Source organism: Dasypus novemcinctus, chromosome 12, assembly GCF_030445035.2.
Source record: "Dasypus novemcinctus isolate mDasNov1 chromosome 12, mDasNov1.1.hap2, whole genome shotgun sequence".
NCBI lineage: Eukaryota > Metazoa > Chordata > Mammalia > Cingulata > Dasypodidae > Dasypus > Dasypus novemcinctus.
In genome coordinates this window covers 5,996,662-6,014,402 of record NC_080684.1, presented here as the reverse complement: position 1 = coordinate 6,014,402, position 17,741 = coordinate 5,996,662, and the positions used below count along the sequence as shown (strand labels likewise).

At 42.7% G+C, this 17,741-nt stretch overlaps 1 long non-coding RNA gene across 1 annotated transcript in view; it reads left to right on the top strand.

The window, feature by feature from the left end:
* LOC131280549 (uncharacterized) overlaps window positions 1-16,543 on the top strand; it is a 79,607-nt gene extending 63,064 nt beyond the window's left edge. The window contains exons 5-6 of the long non-coding RNA XR_009188163.1: window positions 9,855-10,005; window positions 16,333-16,543. This is a non-coding gene — a long non-coding RNA (uncharacterized lncRNA). The remainder of the gene's footprint in view (window positions 1-9,854; window positions 10,006-16,332) is intronic.
* The last annotated feature ends 1,198 nt before the right edge of the window (window positions 16,544-17,741 follow it).

Genomic DNA, 17,741 nt, shown 5'->3' with positions numbered 1-17,741 from the left:
AGCAACAATCCCCCAAGGGCAGGGGTAAAGAGCAGTGGTGAAGGATGGTCCAGTGATAGGCCCTTGATACTGATGAGTTTGGTTTTGAGCGTGTGTGCTTGAAATTTGAACTAGGTGTAGAGCTGCCGGGTGCCTAAGAGTTACCTCCTAAGAGCTTCTATGTGGCTCAAATGTGGAAACTCTCTAAGCTAGGCTCAGTATGTAAATACATAACCTCCCCCCCAGCATGGGACATGACTCCCGGGGTTGAGCCTCCCTGGTGCCTAGGTATTACTACCAATCACCAGCTGTTGATGCAACCAGAAAAAAACCGTGAATACAAGGTGGAAATGGTAAAGACAAATGAGTTTATAAGGCTAAGAGGCTTCAAAATGAGTTATGTGGTCATCAGAGGGTCTCATGCCCATGTCTGCAGGATTCCTGAGACAGCCAAAGTAGATACAAGCCCAGATAGTGGTACTCCTGAGGCCTACTGAGACCCACAGTCATTGCAGGGGGCCCTGGAGTTGAGTGCCATGCCACTGGGACCTACTATGCAATTTGTGCTCCTGAGTGTGATGGAGTTGGATTGAGATGTGACCTTTCTATGTCTGCCTCTTCTGTCACTTTTAGTGTACTTACGGTTTGCATTCAGGTTTGTGTATACTCAGGAGACTTGAATCTCTGGACTGTCCATGTGCCAGCTGGAACCTTAGTCTCAGTAGAGTGGCAACACCTACTCTCCTGTTCATTGGACTTACCCTGGTCTTACCCTATTACCCATGTCAGCTAACAGGGAGGTGAAATGTTCAACCACCACATCCGTTCCCTCAATGAGCAGCATGTAAATGCATTACCTTCCCCCCAGCATGGGACCTGACTCCCAAGGATGATCCTCCCTGGCGCCAAGGTATTCCTACCAGTCACCACCTATTGATGTAAGCAGAAAATAATCCTTGAATACAAGGGAGAAATGGTAAAGACAGGTGAGTTTATAAGGCTAAGAGACTTCAAAATGAGTTATGAGGTTTTCAGAGGGGTCGTGCTCATCCTATGTCTGCAGGATTCCTGAGACAGCCAAAGTAGATACAACCCCAGGTGGTGGTATTCCTGAGGACTCCTGAGACCCACAGTCATTGCAGGTGGCCCTGGAGTTCAATGCCTTGGCAGTGGGACCTACTTTGGAATTTGTGCTCCTGAGTGTGATTGAGTTGGACTGAGATGGCACCTTTCTATGCATGCCTCTTCTGTCACTTTTAGTGAACTTATGGTTTACATTCGGGTTTATATATATTCAGAAGACTTGAATCTCTGGACTCTCCATGTACTAGCTGGACCCTGATCCTCAGTAGAGTGGTAACACCTACTCTCCAGTTCATTGGATTTACCCCGGTCTTATTCTGGTACCCATGTCAGCTAACAGGAAGATGAAATGTTCATCCACCACATCAGCTAACCGAGAGTTTCTACAACTGCATGCAGGAGAATTCCATCCATCAACCATGTGGGATGTACGCCCCTTCTCTATTTAGAGGTAGAGTGTACATTTCCGTCCCAGGCTCCAGAAGATGAAAGAATATAATGTGCTTTGGAGTGGAGTTGCTGGCATTCTACTATAGAATTATTGTGACTCTAGCAATGGAAGAAATTGTATCATTGATGTGGAGTTGTTGGCCACGGAAGATGCTGAGGGCTCTGAGAGGGAAAAAGAGGTATGATAGTGGGCCTTTTTGGGACTTGGAGTTGTCCAGAATGATATTGCAGAGTCCGATGGAGGACATCATATATCCTTCCTTAACCCCCTGAATGGACTGGGGGAGAGTGTGCACTACAATGTAATCCACAGTCGATGTGGTATATCAGTGCTCCAGGATGTATTCACCAAATGCAGTGAATGTGCTTCACTGATGAAAGCAGATGTTGATATGGGACATGTGGGTTGGTGATTGAAGATTGGGGTAAACGGGAACCTCATGTTTTTTGACGTATTTTGTGCGATCTACTTATCTTTTTTAAAAAGGCAATAAAAAATTAAGAAATTTAAATCAATCAAATGCCTCACATGAATGATAAAAATCAATGAAATCACAGTACTTAAATACAATAAAAAACTAAAATTTAATAATCATAAGAACAAAATACTCATAAATATCCATAAGCCCAAATTCAGAAATAAAATGCATTTGAAGACATGTAATTGAAAACACCTTTCAAGGTAATTGATACTGCAAACATGCAGATGTAAAGATAATGTCCAGTCTTTTACCTTGGGACTTGAAAGTTGGTGGCTAGCATATATAGATGCAAACCAAAGTTGCAGAGTGCAGAAGAATATTCGATGAAAATTTGTAAAGACATGACATTTTTGAAAGCATCTTTGGGGTTGATTGAAGTCTAGTGAGGATCCTGATGTTCCTAAAGAGAAGCCTCATTTTGAAGGAGGCATAGCTGTCTTTTGAGAGGCAAGTTGGCTGTGAAATTCCTTCCTGAGAGCTCATACCATCAGGTTAATTTTGAAAAACCGGCAAAAAAAAAAAATCAATGAGAAAAAGCCCTTCATTTTACAGACAACGAAAGGAAACATACACATGTCATCTGTTTTTATTTAGACATTGATTTTAATTTTGAAAATGGATAATGAAACAACCTTATGTGGGTTAATATGTAAAGAAAATTCTAACATTTTCTGTGAACACTAACCTAGAGTCCCAAGCTCTTAACAATATACTAAAGGTGAGAACCTGTTAAAAGTAATGGCACGCTAAATTCTTGTTTGAATAAATTGAAAAGATGCATGTAAAAAAATGAAAATTAAGATCATATCTAGATTTATTGTAGTTGTTCCCTTTGAAAATGTTAAGTAAGGGGCCATAATCAGATGGAAAAACAAAATAGAGAATGGAGGTAAGGAGTGTGAAGATCCATACTTAAGAGTGGATGAAATTTGGAAGCAGGAAATAGGGAAGCAAGCTCCTGTAGATTTTAGTATCCCACTGCCTGATGGGACCTAAACGCCCACTGAACTAGAAACAGAGTGTGCATCAGCATCCCCAAATCTTCAGTATTGTGGAATGAAAAGTGGACTAAGGTAGACTTATTATTTTACTGGACTTATTATTATTCCAGCAATGGAATTACTTTTATCATTGGTATAAATGCCATGGCCACTGGAGGTTCTGTGGGTGGGGAGAGGTAAGAACAGGAGTAATACGAGTGCATTTTTGGAACACTGGAGGTGTCCTGCATGATACTGCAATGATAGATAAAGCCAATGATCTATTTTGTCACAACATATAAAATTATGTTGGGCAACTTTATAATGTAAACTATGGTCATAGTAGCAATGCTTCAGTATGTGTTCATCAGGTGCAACAAATGTACCACACTAATGGAAGGTATTGTTCACATGGGAAAGTGTGTGAGGGGGTGGGGCATATGGGAATCTCTTCTATTTTTTATATAACATTTATGTAATCTAAAGCTTTTTTAAAAATTGAAAAATAGAAAGAATCACGCTTCCATAGTTTTAGCATTGCAGTGAAATAACAGCGAGAGAGAGAGGTTTGTGAGGTTGAGAAAGCTATCCTGAATCATACTAAGGTCCAGAATTTCAAGAAAAAAGTTCGTATATAATGACAACTAGAAAACATATTCAAGCCTATTCCCGTGGAAAAGTAATATAGGTGAAGAGTAATGAGTAATATCACTGCAAATAAATGAAAGCTCTTGATCTTGATACATTTTGTATACTGGAATATACTTTTTCAAAAGTAATGTAAATAAAACTAGATATAAAAGGTTATAATAAACCAGATAAGAAACCTTAAAATTCTGCATGATCTTGCAGTAATGGATTAAGGCCATGTTAAATTTTATCAGATTTTATAAAAATATATAGTCCAAAATGTAAACCATAAGGTGAATCATTGATGGTGGTTAGTTAACTATGTTTAGATATTTGTGTATCAGTTGACCAAGTGTACTTTCCACACATAAAATCCTATCGTTGTGGGAAAGAGGAAAAGGGGAAGAATGTTGGTTATATGGGAATCCCCTATATTCTGTATGTGACTCTACTATGATCTAAAATTTCTTTGAAGAATAAATGAAAAAAAATATATGACACTGGGTGCATAAATTGAAGAAAATGTCACTGTACATACAGAATAACTGTCTTACCGTGATGAAAGGCAAAATGCAAAAAAACGTTACTTTTTCTTCAAATGTTTTTTCATTATTTTTCAATATCCCAATTTTGAAAAATATTTTTACTTTAAAATTTTTCTCTTTTATACTTATGTATAAAACGACTTCACTTTCTTAATGATTTTGTTGTAGGAATAATATAGGCCCTTTTTTCCTGAGTATCAGACTTCTTTCTAACAGCTAGAAACTAGAAACAGTCCTAATATAAGCAGGTGAGTAGATGAATGCACTGGGGGGGGGTATATGCATTTATTACGATACTAGAAATACTACTCAGTAGTAGAGTCATGATTACTTCGGATTCACAATATGGATGGATTACCAAATTGCACCGAGTGAAGAAGGTGAAGAAATAAAGCACGTACATTATGATTCAATTTTTATAAATTCTGGAAGATGCATCGTAATACAGTGTTACATAAAGATTTGTCCTAGCTGGGCACGTTTTGGGAGTTGGAAGAAGTAGGATGGAGGAATTAGAAACGGAGAAGAGAACACTTGTAGGGTTGTTGGATTTGCTCACATTCTTGATTGTGGTGCTGGTTGCGTGAGTGTATGCATATCAAAGTACATAAAGAATTTTATAATTTAAATGTATGTCATTTTTGAGATGTCAGATATCCCTCAAGAATCTATTTTTAAAAAGTAGATATATTGGTAAGGAAGGTGATATGGAGACATAAATGAGGATCCATGATGTGACAGAGACGCCTGAAGAAAAATTCCTGAACCCTGGTCCTCTGCCTGTTACTCAGGTAAACACTAGAATGCATTCACAACACAATTGATTCCTACTACAGAATGGCATCTGTCCAGGGTGTAAACGTCAGTAAGTTTGTGAAACTGTGTCTTGTTCACGTAGGAATTCCAGTCTAGTGATGTAGATTTGGGCTCACATTTACCAAATATGTGTTCATAGGCATGTCACTTAATTGTCTTTTATTCTTTTTGTAGTTTTACGTCTTTTGTAGTTTTACGTCCACGAAGTGGAGATATATTGATACTTATTTCCATGTTTCATGTTCTTTTGTTAAAATGAAATGATTGGTATCAGTTTTAGTTTAGCACAATCATATAATGTGAAATCCCATTTTCCTGAATGCTACCTCTTCTAAGGCCACCAGGACACTCATATCTGCTCTAGGCACTGTCCGGTATCCAACACTAGACCTTGCTTTATGGTGCGAGGAAATGACAACTGGGTCCCTAACCCAGCTGATTGAAACCAGCTCAGTCCTGAACCTACAACTCTGGGAGAGGAGAGCCCCAGCCCTGGGATTCTGAGGTCTTCACATTCATTGAGTAGAACTGAAAAGCAGCAATTTATCATGGGGTTTTAGCTTAGCTAGGTTCATAATATGGAAGTTTAATAGAATTTTTTTTTGTAGAAAAATAAATATATTGGCTTTGTGAGTGAATGTGAGTGAGAGGAAGATTGACATTGTGGGAGCATTTTCTCAAGGTGTTGAATGTTGGGTGCAGATGGTGGAGTCTGGGGGAGAGTTGGGTAATGAGTGGGGAGTCTCTGAGACTCTCCTGTATCCTTTGAGTTCACCCTCAGTAACTAGTAGATGGGCTGTTTCCAGCAGACCCCCTGCTGGGGTGTCTGCTGATTGATTGGGGTTCAGGATTGATGGAATGAAGAAGCACTACACAGACTATGAAGGGCAAGTCCATCATGTCCAAGAAAAATGCCTAGAACCTACCATGTCCTCCAGTGGATAGTCTGAAAGCCAAGAGTATGTTGGTGTATTACTGCGTGAGATAAAATGAAGAGAGGTAGTGTGAGCCCAGATTCAACTCTCCCCTGCAGAGGGGCTTTCAGGGGTTGCTCATGGCCCCACAATGCCAGAGTTGTGCAAAGGCAGGAGAGGTTGATTTTGTCATCTGGAATATTCCCTAAGGGTCTGTGTTTCTCCTGTACCCTGGACAGCTCTTCTTTGAAGTAATGAGTAGCTCTGTGGACACCTGTAGGGTCCAGCAGCTGAGAGCAGAGTGTGTAGCTTTGCTGACCAAGGACTGCGTTTTAACCAGAGGAGCCTGCCAAGGGCTGCAAAACTTGGCTAGCGATAGTAGCCATACTGACTCACAGCTATAGCTCAGCCATCCCTATCCAAGATGCCTGCCAAGGACAGTTCTAGCTGTCATCTACATCCATCAGCCTGTATGCTCAAAACCAATGAAGATATGCTGTGTGGACACATATTAGGGAGAAGAATATAGGACATCAGACCTACAGCTGTACAGGAACAGCAGGACTGACTGTAAGGTTGTCTCAGTAACACCAAGCCCATAGTTCAAGGCCAGGGTTTGTGCTTGTGGAAGTCAAGAAGATGCACCTCAGGGATAATGTCAAAGAGAAGGTGAGGGGAAGGTCAAGATCACTGAATCAAAGTGCAGGTGCAGGGCAGGTGCAAGGGACCTCAAGATTTTCGAGTCCAGGAATGTGAACTATGGTGAGGTGGAGACCAAGGACCCAAGGATAAGTGCAGGGGACCTCAACATTACTGAGTGCCAGGGCAGGACCTGCTGCAGGTGGAGGGAGCGTTTGGAACCATGGAGTCCAGCTTCTCTAGTCAAGCAGGTGAAAGGGGGACCCAGCCACATGGATTCCAGGGGCCAGGATTTTATCAGTGCCAGGGGAGTTTAGGAAGACTGAGTCCAAGGCAAGATTCAGGAGAAACTGAGGTCCATGGAACCAAGGGCTCAGAAACAAAGTAGTCGGAAACCAGAAGCATTCATGCCAGGGATGAAATTTTGAAAATCCAGTCGGGAGATGTCATCAAATCACAACTTACAGATTTTTAGGCATACTTGTGCAGCATCTGAATTTTTCTGGAAATTTAGGAATTATCATGAAATATATGGTCCTGTCCTTTAGTCAAATCATCCAATTAGAAATGGGATAAAAGACACAAAACCATAATCACACTTACATATATACCAATGTACTGCCACATAAACACGTAAGAATGTAGACATTAGGATCCATAAATGATATATGTTCATTGCCATAAACCACTAACACAATCACATGCTAACCCACACTCAGCCATTCGAGCCACCCCAGGCTAACACGTATACTAAGATTCATGTACACTACTACACCCAAGTTAATCCACACTCTTTCCCACTTAGACACACACAGACACAAAGACATCATTTCCCAGAGTAAAACATAGCTACCCACATGCTAATGCAAACACATGAACCCATGAAAATGTGCATAGCATAACCTGTGTTACGTACATATTGATATAGAATATCAAACACATTATCACATATACTTAGGTTAGCACCTGCAAACATACCCGCACATATTAGAAAGGTAGACGCTATTGGTAAGTTGTTTTCTCTCTAAGGAGAAGAAATAATCAGGCTAATTCAAGAAGGTCCTACTTAAGCTCTCTGTGCCCTGGTTCATCAGATGGGCATCAGTGATTCATGGATCCTTCACTCCACCTAGTGGCCATCCCCATTGTGCCAGCTGTGGGGGGGCATTGGTGCCTGGAATCCCACTACATTTCTCTCACAGTGATTCTTAAACAGTGATACACTGCTCTTTCCAAGACAGTCCTGGAGCTCAGCTGAAACAGGAGCTGGTTCTTTGGCGTATCTCTGGCATCGATATTCTGCTCTGGTAGAAAGGTTTGGAGTAGGCAGTAGAAGTGAATGCAGTGCCACTCTTCCACCGTGATGGTATTCTCAGGACTGAAGGATCCAGACTTAGTTGGAACACTGGGCTGTGATGAAGAACCTACCAAAATATGAGGTGACAAAAGGGTCTTCGAGGGTTTCACCTGATGTGGGCCTGACACCCCCTGCTGTACCTGACATAGGACACATGAGGACACGGTTAACCACAGTAAGTGAGATGAAACCTCACCATTCATCCATCCCCACCAATCCCTAAGACACTTGTGAACTCCAAGATTTCCAAGTCCATGAGGTGATCTCCCTGAGGACACACCCAGTTCACAGAGAAGAGAGTCATAAACTTTCCAATTCTGAATCTGTCCTTACCCTGGAAGCAGGGGTCCTCGTGTGCATGTGGGAGAGCCCTTCTTCTAAGCTATGGGGAAGCTCAGTAGGGACATTGTTCCCCATGGGCTGACAAGGATATGTACCCACAGTGGGCATATACCAGACTAACAGAGGCCTTCTGCTTCAGAAGGTGCCCTTCCTGTAAGTTCTTAATTATATACTTCCAGATTACAAACATAAAGAACAGCAGTACACTCATTTTGAGAGGCCCAGATGGATCACATGTGTGCCTATGAAAAATGATTTAAACATCAAAGACAAACACACATAGAATAACACATATTTACTGTACACTAGAAAATAAAATGACCACTGAGAAGGTAACACCTGAGGATTGGTCCACCAGGGCAATGTATTAGGCTGAATATGTAGCACCAAATATATCTAGGTTCTTAAACAAGACACTTGCGAATGATGGCTGATATGCATGAGGGTCTTTGCAGGTATGATTCAAGATTTTGAGATGAGAATTCCTGGAGTTTTCAGTGGGCCCTATACACATTGACAGGTGTCCTTGAGGACGAGAGGGATATTAGGTAGCAGGACAATAACAAGACAATATAACTACTGAAGTAGACTGATCACATCAGTTTTCAACATGGCCAAGAGGCCATGAGTGAGCGAGTTCAAGAAACCCTACTCTAGAATCTGAAACTAGATTCTCTCCTAGGGTCTGTAGAGGAGATGCATTCCTATAAATACCATGATTTGGCACAATGAATCCTATTTCAGACTTAAATACGAGAATTCTAAGGATGGTAATACATGTTGCTTTGATTCCCAAATTTATCCTCTTCGAAACAGCCATAGGAATCTCATGCCTCCAAGGAGGTGTATGTCCATCAGGACAACCCTAGTAACAGATCTGTGGCCCATGGATATGTCTGTGTTCAGGTATTTCTGTCAAGGAAAGGACTGAAGGAGGGGGTGCTGATCAGGACTGTGCTTGAACCGAGCCCGCCTGTGAGCCCCTGGCTGGGAGGCCAGTTACTAATGATTTCCCTGTCAGAGCCTTAGGGCTTTGGAGATTGGAAATGAGCTGGAAACAGAAAAACTGTCTTGGTTTTAATAATGGCTAGCTTCCCTTCTAGTTCATTTATTTAAAATTCACATACAAAAGTTGTGAGGAGGATTGGCTGCCCTTATTGGGGAATGGTGAAAACAAGACTGAGATGCATTGTTTGTAGCAGAGCACACTGACTGCAGAGCTCTGGAGAAAAGGTGGGTTTCCCTTGCAAACAGATGTGTAAAACACAAGATGGAATTTGAGGGGTACTAGTAGATTCATCCCCATGTTGATTATTGATGACCATGCTTTCCAGCACATGATATTTTCCAGATACATGAAAATTCTATTTTTAACACATTGGGAAGAGCCAAAATATTCTGAAATACAGTTGGCCAGTTAACACCACCACCAGTTATTTCCGAGTATTCTCATTTTTCACACTCTCACTAATCCATATTTTGTTAATACGAAAAAAAAATAAAGACTTATAGCTGTATTAGTCAGCCAACGGGGTGCTGATGCAAAGTGCCAGAACTCTGTTGGCTTTAAAATGTATTCATTTGGGTAAAAGTTTACAGTTACAAGGCCCTAAGAGTCCTACTCATTGTTTTCTCAGGAGAGTCAGTTGCCCGGAGTGGAAGCCGTAGGGAGGAGACCTCTGCCTGGGCTCCCAGGGCTTCCTGCCTCAGTCTCTGTCATAGGGCTGGTTCCTTCCAGGCCTGCTCAGCTGCTCAGCTGCTCTGTTGTCTTCAGCTGCAAAGTGACAGGTGAGTGACTCTTCTCTCCCCATGGCCACAGGATGAAACAAAACAGAGCTCTCTCCTCTTCCGTGTATCTTCTTAAGTAAAGACTTTTGTATCAGTCCACCAAGGGGACAGCTCTCAGTATAACCTACCTGTCTGCCTCTCCCATTTCCCCTAGAATACTTTCTTCCATTTGTATGTTACATTTATTAGAATTGATGAATATTGGCGCACTGCTACTTCTATGCTCTATAGTTTTCATTTTAGTTTACACTTTTCCGCATACAATTTTATAGATATTGGCAGAATGTATAATGGCCCATAACCATCATAACAATGTCATGCAGAAAAATTCAGTTGCCCTAAAAATATTCTGATTTCTACCTTCTTTTCTCTCCCCCTCCCAAAAGAAAGTCTGGTAACCACTTCCTTTAAATCAGCATTAAAATGTTTTCTGTTATTTGAATGATACAAGATCTACTTTGGTCCCTGGTTGCATCCTTACTTATGTTTATTCATTCCTCTATCTTGAGTGTGAAATTGTGATGCTTGCTCTCCTTCAGATAGCATGGAGACTTAGATCTTATAGGGCAGATGAAGGAAATGTTTTGTTTGCAGTTGTAGATACTCCTTGTCTTTTGGGATCATTTTATTAGTTGCTCTGGGCAAATACAATGATCTGGAGAGTAGGTGTTCTTGCACCTCTGCTGAGATTCAGGGCTCAAGCAGGATATGAAAAGCCTGAAGATTTAAGTCTCTACCTTGCCCATTTTCAGTTGGTGTAATGGGTAGACTTTGTCAACTCAATCAGGTGAAGTGTGCATTTGTTTGGTCAAGAAAGCACTGAGCTGGGAAATGGACTTTGGCCCAGTGGTTAGGGCGTCCGTCTACCATATGGGAGGTCCGCGGTTCAAACCCTGGGCCTCCTTGACCCGTGTGGAGCTGGCCATGCGCAGTGCTGATGCGCGCAAGGAGTGCCATGCCACGCAAGGGTGTCCCCCGCATGGGGGAGCCCCACGCGCAAGGAGTGCGCCCGTGAGGAGAGCCGCCCAGCGTGAAAAGAAAGAGCAGCCTGCCCAGGAATGGCGCCACCCACACTTCCGTGCCGCTTGCGACAATAGAAGCGGACAAAGAAACAAGAGGCAGCAAATAGACACCAAGAACAGACAACCAGGGGAGGGGGGAAATTAAATAAATAAATAAATCTTTAAAAAAAAAAGAAAAAAAAAAAAAAAGAAAGCACTGAGCTAATTTCTATACAAGGGTCTTTCCTGGACTTTAATCAGTGAGTTGATGGCATAGATGGCAGAATTCTTCTACAATCAATGAGGAGATTGCTGTCAGCAATGAGTGACCTCTCATCCTTTTGTTTGAAATTCTTAAAAGGAGAATGATCTCATCATTCAGAAAGAGAATCCCCATCTCTATATAAGATAGCTAGCTTCTCCAGTGGGAGTTGTAAAGCTGACTCTGCCCTCTGATTATTTTCAAGGACCTTAAGAACCCTCTGTTTCCACTAATCAAGAGGCTACTGACAGTTCATGGCATTGTTACCAGATTTTGTCTAGGTTCTTGACTGAGCTGCAGAAGTGAATTTCAAGAGCACATCGAGGGGAAAAAAGAAGAGCACATCTGTTGAGTTAGGCCAGTAATTTATTCAGGTCGGGTGGGAAGAGAAATGGGAGAAAATGACGGATCACAGGTCCCAGGTAGAGAGAAAGATGCTGAGAAGTGATCAAGCAGGCTGAGTTACAGACTACAATTTCCCATTATAGTTTATAAGTGTCCAGGTTTGACTTGCATGTTGATCCATGTGGTAGAACTCAGCGGGAGAAGGGTGCAGAAGGCAGAAGCAGGGCAACCCAGCACTGGGACTGAGACAGGGTGAAGGCAAGAGCGCAGGAGAGCTTGGCGCTTGCGTTCAAACTATAAATTATTCCACACTTTGCTAACGGCAGGGTATGTGTTGCAGCTGTTTGTTGTTTTGATTGATTTCCTCTCCCATCAATCCCCCAGGAGGATCCAATTATTAAGTCCTTGTGGAATATCCTGGGCTTCTCCTGGCTTGTGGAGGAAATTGTCTTCTGGATGCCAGAACTGTTTGAGGGGTCCCACAGCCATCTTGAGGTTACTGATGTCCCTCTGGACTCTTTGCCAGGTTCCAGATCTGACTCTTGACTTCCTGTCTTACTAGCTGGCTTCAGCATGTGTTGGCAATAGTGATCCAGAATATCACCCCATGGTATGACTCTTTCAATGTTCATAAGAGGCAGGGATCTGGACTAGCATGTTTTTAACCCCTTACGTATTTTGTGGAGAAAGAAGGTTTTGTTCTTGAAGCTACAGTTTTGAGATGTCTGAAAAGAAATTTGGGTCAGGATGAATTTATTGATTTGGGCCTGTTTGAGAAAAAAGTGGCATTCACTTGGGCTCAGAAACTGAGGCTTGCAGGTAGGCAGAAGGGGCTCCCAGGGCCCATAGCAAAGGCAAAAGGGAAAGTCATGATGTCTTCCACCTTCCTCAGTGTCAGTCTAGGTTCTGCCCACATCTGATGGGCGTGTCTCTAAGAATATAGCTTTTGATTTTCAGAGTAGGGAGGGAGCCAGAAACTTGAAGCTGGAGGTGAGATGAGAGAGGGAGCCCAGGACGCTGGCTGGAAGGCCCTTCCCTGCCTCCACTCCCTGGTCCTGGGAAGAGCTTCAGCTCGTTGGTCCTGATCCCACTCAGTCCAGCCCCCTCCTGGGCTCCCTGAAGGGCAGAACTCGTTCTGGCCTCATATTATCTCCCTCACTGCCTTTGCCTTCTCTCCGTAGGACTACTGAGCTCTCAATCTCAGGTTTTTCTGTCATAGAGTCACATTCATTAGGTTTTCATGGGAAGGGCACTCAGCTTTCAACTGTCCCATTGAGTACCCATGACTCTTGATGAAACACTTTGTGCTTCACTTCTGTATGTGATTTCAGCATTTTCCAAGAGAGAGGAACTCACTTGGCCTGCGTCCATGCAAATGCACAGACCGCAGGACCCTGGGACCCATTCTCTATTTCCATATCTCTGTGTGTACATATAAAATATGGCTTGAAGAGCTACAGATCAATACCAACAAGAAATTCCAAGGCATTCAGATTAGTTGGTCTTTTGTGCATTAGTGATATTACTCCATGATAAAACATAATTTATTTTAATATTGTTATCACTTAGAGTTACTACTTACACTGATAATAATGATATTAATGAGAAAAACCCATTTGGTACAATGAAGGGTAGGAATGGAGTAGTTTCTGTATGTCAATCCCATCATTTTGCATGTGAGTATCACTGTGTGAGACAGGCAGGTCTTAGAGGCTTTGAAGTTGGGTGAGCTGAAACTCCTGAATCCAGCATAGATTTCCAACAAGTAGATGGGGTGGAGACAGAGGAAAAGGTTGAGTCATAAAGCCAATTTATAAAGCAGATGCTAGTGTGTTAGCAGTGGGCTTTTAGAATGGACTTTCTGGATAGGGGAAGCTGGGTGAGATGACCTGGGTGGACTGCAAGGGGGTGGCACATGGAATGGGGAAGGGGATTGAGAGGCTATGACAGAAACAAGGCAGGCGTGTTTTCCTGGAGCCAAGACAGAATTTGTCTTAGTCGAGAGGGTGGTGGCAGTGGCCATGCAGTCACTGGGAAGGGGCCCAGGGGGAGGGGAGCCCAGGAGTGAGAGTCAAGAGAGGAAGGACCATGGGTTTGGGGATCCCTGTGCTAATTCTGGGGGGAGCAGTTTCAGAAGCAGGTTCTTACATCCACTTGCCTGGGTGTCATGAAGTTACTGAGTATGTATCGATCAGAGTGAGAAAGGTGATGTGGGGTGTTCCTCGGAGAGGAAACAGGGCCCTGCCAGTAACCCCTCCTCCTCATCCCACTCTTCCATCTGTCCTCCCTGACCTGTAGCCCGGATGTCAGCACCCTTGTCCTGCACTGGGAGCCAGGCCCAATGCATAGAATTCTCAGGAATTCTTCCTCCGACTTATATTTAAACCAAGTAAGTCATAATAGAGATTTATGTAGCATAAAAGTTACATTTCTGAGGATATGAACTGCCCAATTCGGTGCACCAGCAGAGATGCTTTCTCACATTGTCAACCCCTGGTGATCCTCAGGTCCTGCCCGATGGCACAGCCAGCTGCCTGTCTCTTCCGAGAGCCCTGCCTTCCCCTCTAGAATCTACTGTGTCCTGGAGATGTGCTGTGGGCAACCAGTCACAGGGCTTGTCTCATAAAATAATCAGAGAAGGAAATGAAGAGCTGCTTTATGGCTATTTGCATTTCTTTCTTTTTTGTCAATTATGGTAAAATATACATGATTTAGTTTAAAAGGGTTTGAATCAGAGGGAAAAAAGGGAAATTATATGGCACACTTGTTCTATGACACCTGCAATTTCTAAAAGTATAAAGATAGTTTTATTAAATATAAGGACAGTACAGGTACAAATGAACACCTGACTTCTTCTAAAAGGTGACATTGTGATAAAATATATACATATATACACATAATGGTTAAGGGTGGCTTGCTTGTTTCACCGTGGTACAGTTGTTTCTGGCTTGATTGCTCGTTGCTTTAGAGTCTTTCAGTTTAACTGCAGCGGTGTTGTCAGGTGGCATGGCAGAGCTGTAAATGTGGGCAACACATCTGAGTTGGGTTTCAAAAGAAGATTTCAGGCCCACCAGTTCCGAGTCTAGGAAGGCTGATTAGAGGCACCGCTGCAGAGCAGGGAGCTAAGAATGAATTCTCAGGTGCTCTTGTACTGGTTCTGTACGCTGCTGTATAATTAAAATGTGGTGGCACATTTGTGGCTCGTTGTTTCCTTCCTGGTGGATCTTGGAGATTCATATCATGAGAAGAAATTTTGGTGGTGGCACAAATGGATGAGACTCTGTAAAAATTTCAGAAAATGTTCTGAGAAAGAACTATTAAGTACACGCTGTCGACTAGGTTTCAGAGATGTATTGGGAACACTCTTTGATCTTCCTCCAAGCCACCCACTCATCCACCTGGTAACTGCACCCTGGCCATCAGTGAACAACTCTTCCGTTTCCTCCTTTTTCATACCCAGACTGCTTCCCATTAATCTTAATACCTCACGACACTTGGTTTTTGATGTCTGAAAGTATCTAATAAAGAGCTTTCTCATTAGGACTTTGTCCACTTTTTCTTCTGTGCTCTTTAGTACATTCATCAGTTTCTTTTGTACCTCATCCAGCATTTGTTGTTGGCATGCATTTTGTTTTTTAAGATTTTTAACTTGTTCCTCCTTCCCATCTACTTGTTCTCTCAGTCTCGATGCTGAGTCTAATGCAGCATTCGCCTCATCCAAACGTTCCTGTAGTGATGAAAGTTTTCCTGCCAGATTTTCTGCCTTTGTCTTCCATTCCCTTACAAGGTGGTTTTGCTTTGGTAGTTCGGCAGAATACATAGCTTTTTCCTCTTGCTGGAAACGGTCTAGTACCCCCTGCAGGTTGGCTAGGGAGAGAGCATACTGCTTTACTTGTTCTTGTGAGATGGAAAGCTGTTGTGCAGTTTCATCCCTCTGTGTGGAGACTGCATTCAGTTGGACCTGCAATGATGCTACCTGCAAACTGGCTTGACACTTTGCGTCCGTCATTGCATCAGGGGATGAAAGTAGCTTGTCTTCCAGTGCTGTGACTTTCTTTCTTAGGCTGTTCTCCCTGTCTTCTGCAGCCAAAGCTTCACGAGTAGAAGAGTCTTCTGATTGTAAAACATGCTTATGCAGGCTCTCTAGCTCCCGGTTTAAGTGTAATTCCTTGTTATGTAAATGTTGTACCTCACTCTGCAGGGCATGGTTTTCCATTTGTTTCTATTTCAGGACAACAGGACTTGATCTCTCTCCTGTTGAAACACAGCTGCCTTCTCCTGCATGGATTTCACTGCATTTAAAAGCTGATCTAACTCCCCAGTCTTGTCCTGTTCCTTTCCTTTGAGTAGTTGTTCCAAAACAAGAGCCTTCTCCTTCATTGCCTGGCACTCAAACTCCCTTTCTTACTGCATCATCGACATCATGGTATTAGCCTCTTTTAATGCTTGATGTTCTGTTTCTTTTACCCTAGATGTTTCTGCTATTTTTTCATTTTCCTCTTTCAGTTTAGAAATGTCCGTTTCTAAAATTGATATTCTCTCCTTCAGGTTTGTTACTGCCTGCCTTCAAAGTTCATTTTCATTCACTTTATTAGTGAAATTTTCATTTAACGAAAGTTACTTGGCACTTTTTGCTTCGATTAAGAGGTCTTTTTCCTTACATAACTTTTTAAAAACATCTCGTTTGTCCTTTATCTCCTTAACTTCTGGATCATTTAGTTCATGCCGAGTGCCTGTGTGGTGAAGAAGTGCCCACGCAAGTGAGTCATGCAGCAAGATGATGATGCAACAACAATGAAAAGTGAGTGAATCCAGAATCTGTACTGTTCTGGTTTCTCTTAGAGTAATGCCCAGTTGCCCAAATGAAAACTCTCTGAGAATTGGACCCTGCTGTGCACTCTGCTCAGATGCTTTTCTCTTGGTGCTTTAGAAGAACAGATGGGATATGGTGGTCAAATCAAAGCTCTCTAAGCAAGTGTGGGGACACTTGTGGAAGGGCACATGCTTTGCTTGTGCATACATCTCTCAAGCCCATTTTGCTTTGTGATTCCAAAATTCTTAATTGGTGGAGGAAAAATGTTGCTGGGATAAAGACCCCTGCAAGGTAGTTTATAATCTGCTGCTGCTTTTTGTGGATGTCCTTTTCAAAAAGGGGTCAGTTTGAAGATGCCCCCACTTGACACTCTCCTCTTCTAGGAAATTATATATGTCAAATATACTGTACACATTTAGATAACCTTATCTGAAGTCAATGGAAAGAGAAAGAAACAAAAAAGGTAACATTTATATCTTAGACACAGAATAGCAACCCGACCGCAGCATCAGATGGGTCCAGCTCATCTTCCTGGTCATGAGGAAGCTACAACCATCATTTACTATTTGGGAGCTTGGAGGACACAGAGTATCTCTGATGCATTAGTGTTTAACCATGAATTGCTCAGGGAATATTCAACCTTGGACAAAAGGGTAGACTGTTTGGAGTTTTCAGAATAATTCTGTGCTAAGTCATTTCCCTCATATCTCTTTAGAGTCAGATGAGGAAAGGCACTGGGGGCCGTGCTGGGGCTCCCAGGGCACAGAACAAAGGCAAAAGGGAAAGTCATGGTGTCTTCCACCTTCCTCAGTGTCACTCTAGGCTCTGCCATCATCTGATAGGCATTTTCTCTAAGAATATAACTTATGATTTTGAAAGCCAGGAAAGGAACCAGAAAGTTGAAGCTGGAGGTGAGATGAGAGAGGAAGTCCAGGAACCTGGCAGTAAGGCCCTTCCCTGCCTCCACTCCCCGCTCCTGGGAAGAGCTTCAGCTCGTTGGTCCTGATCCCACTCAGTCCAGCCCCCTCCTGGGCTCCCTGAAGGGCAGACCTGGTTCTGGCCTCACAGTCCCTCCCTCATTGCCTTTGCCTTCTTTCCTTATGACTACTGACCCTCAGGTCTTAGGTGTTTCTGTCATAGAGTCACGTTCATTAGGTTTTCTTGGGAAGGGCACTCAATTTCTTGGGAAGAGTACCCATGACTCTTGATGGAACACTTTGTGCTCCACTTGTTTACGTGATGTCAGCATTTTCCAAGGGAGAGGAACCACTTGGGCTGTATATCAGCACATGCACAGACACAGGACCCTGGGACT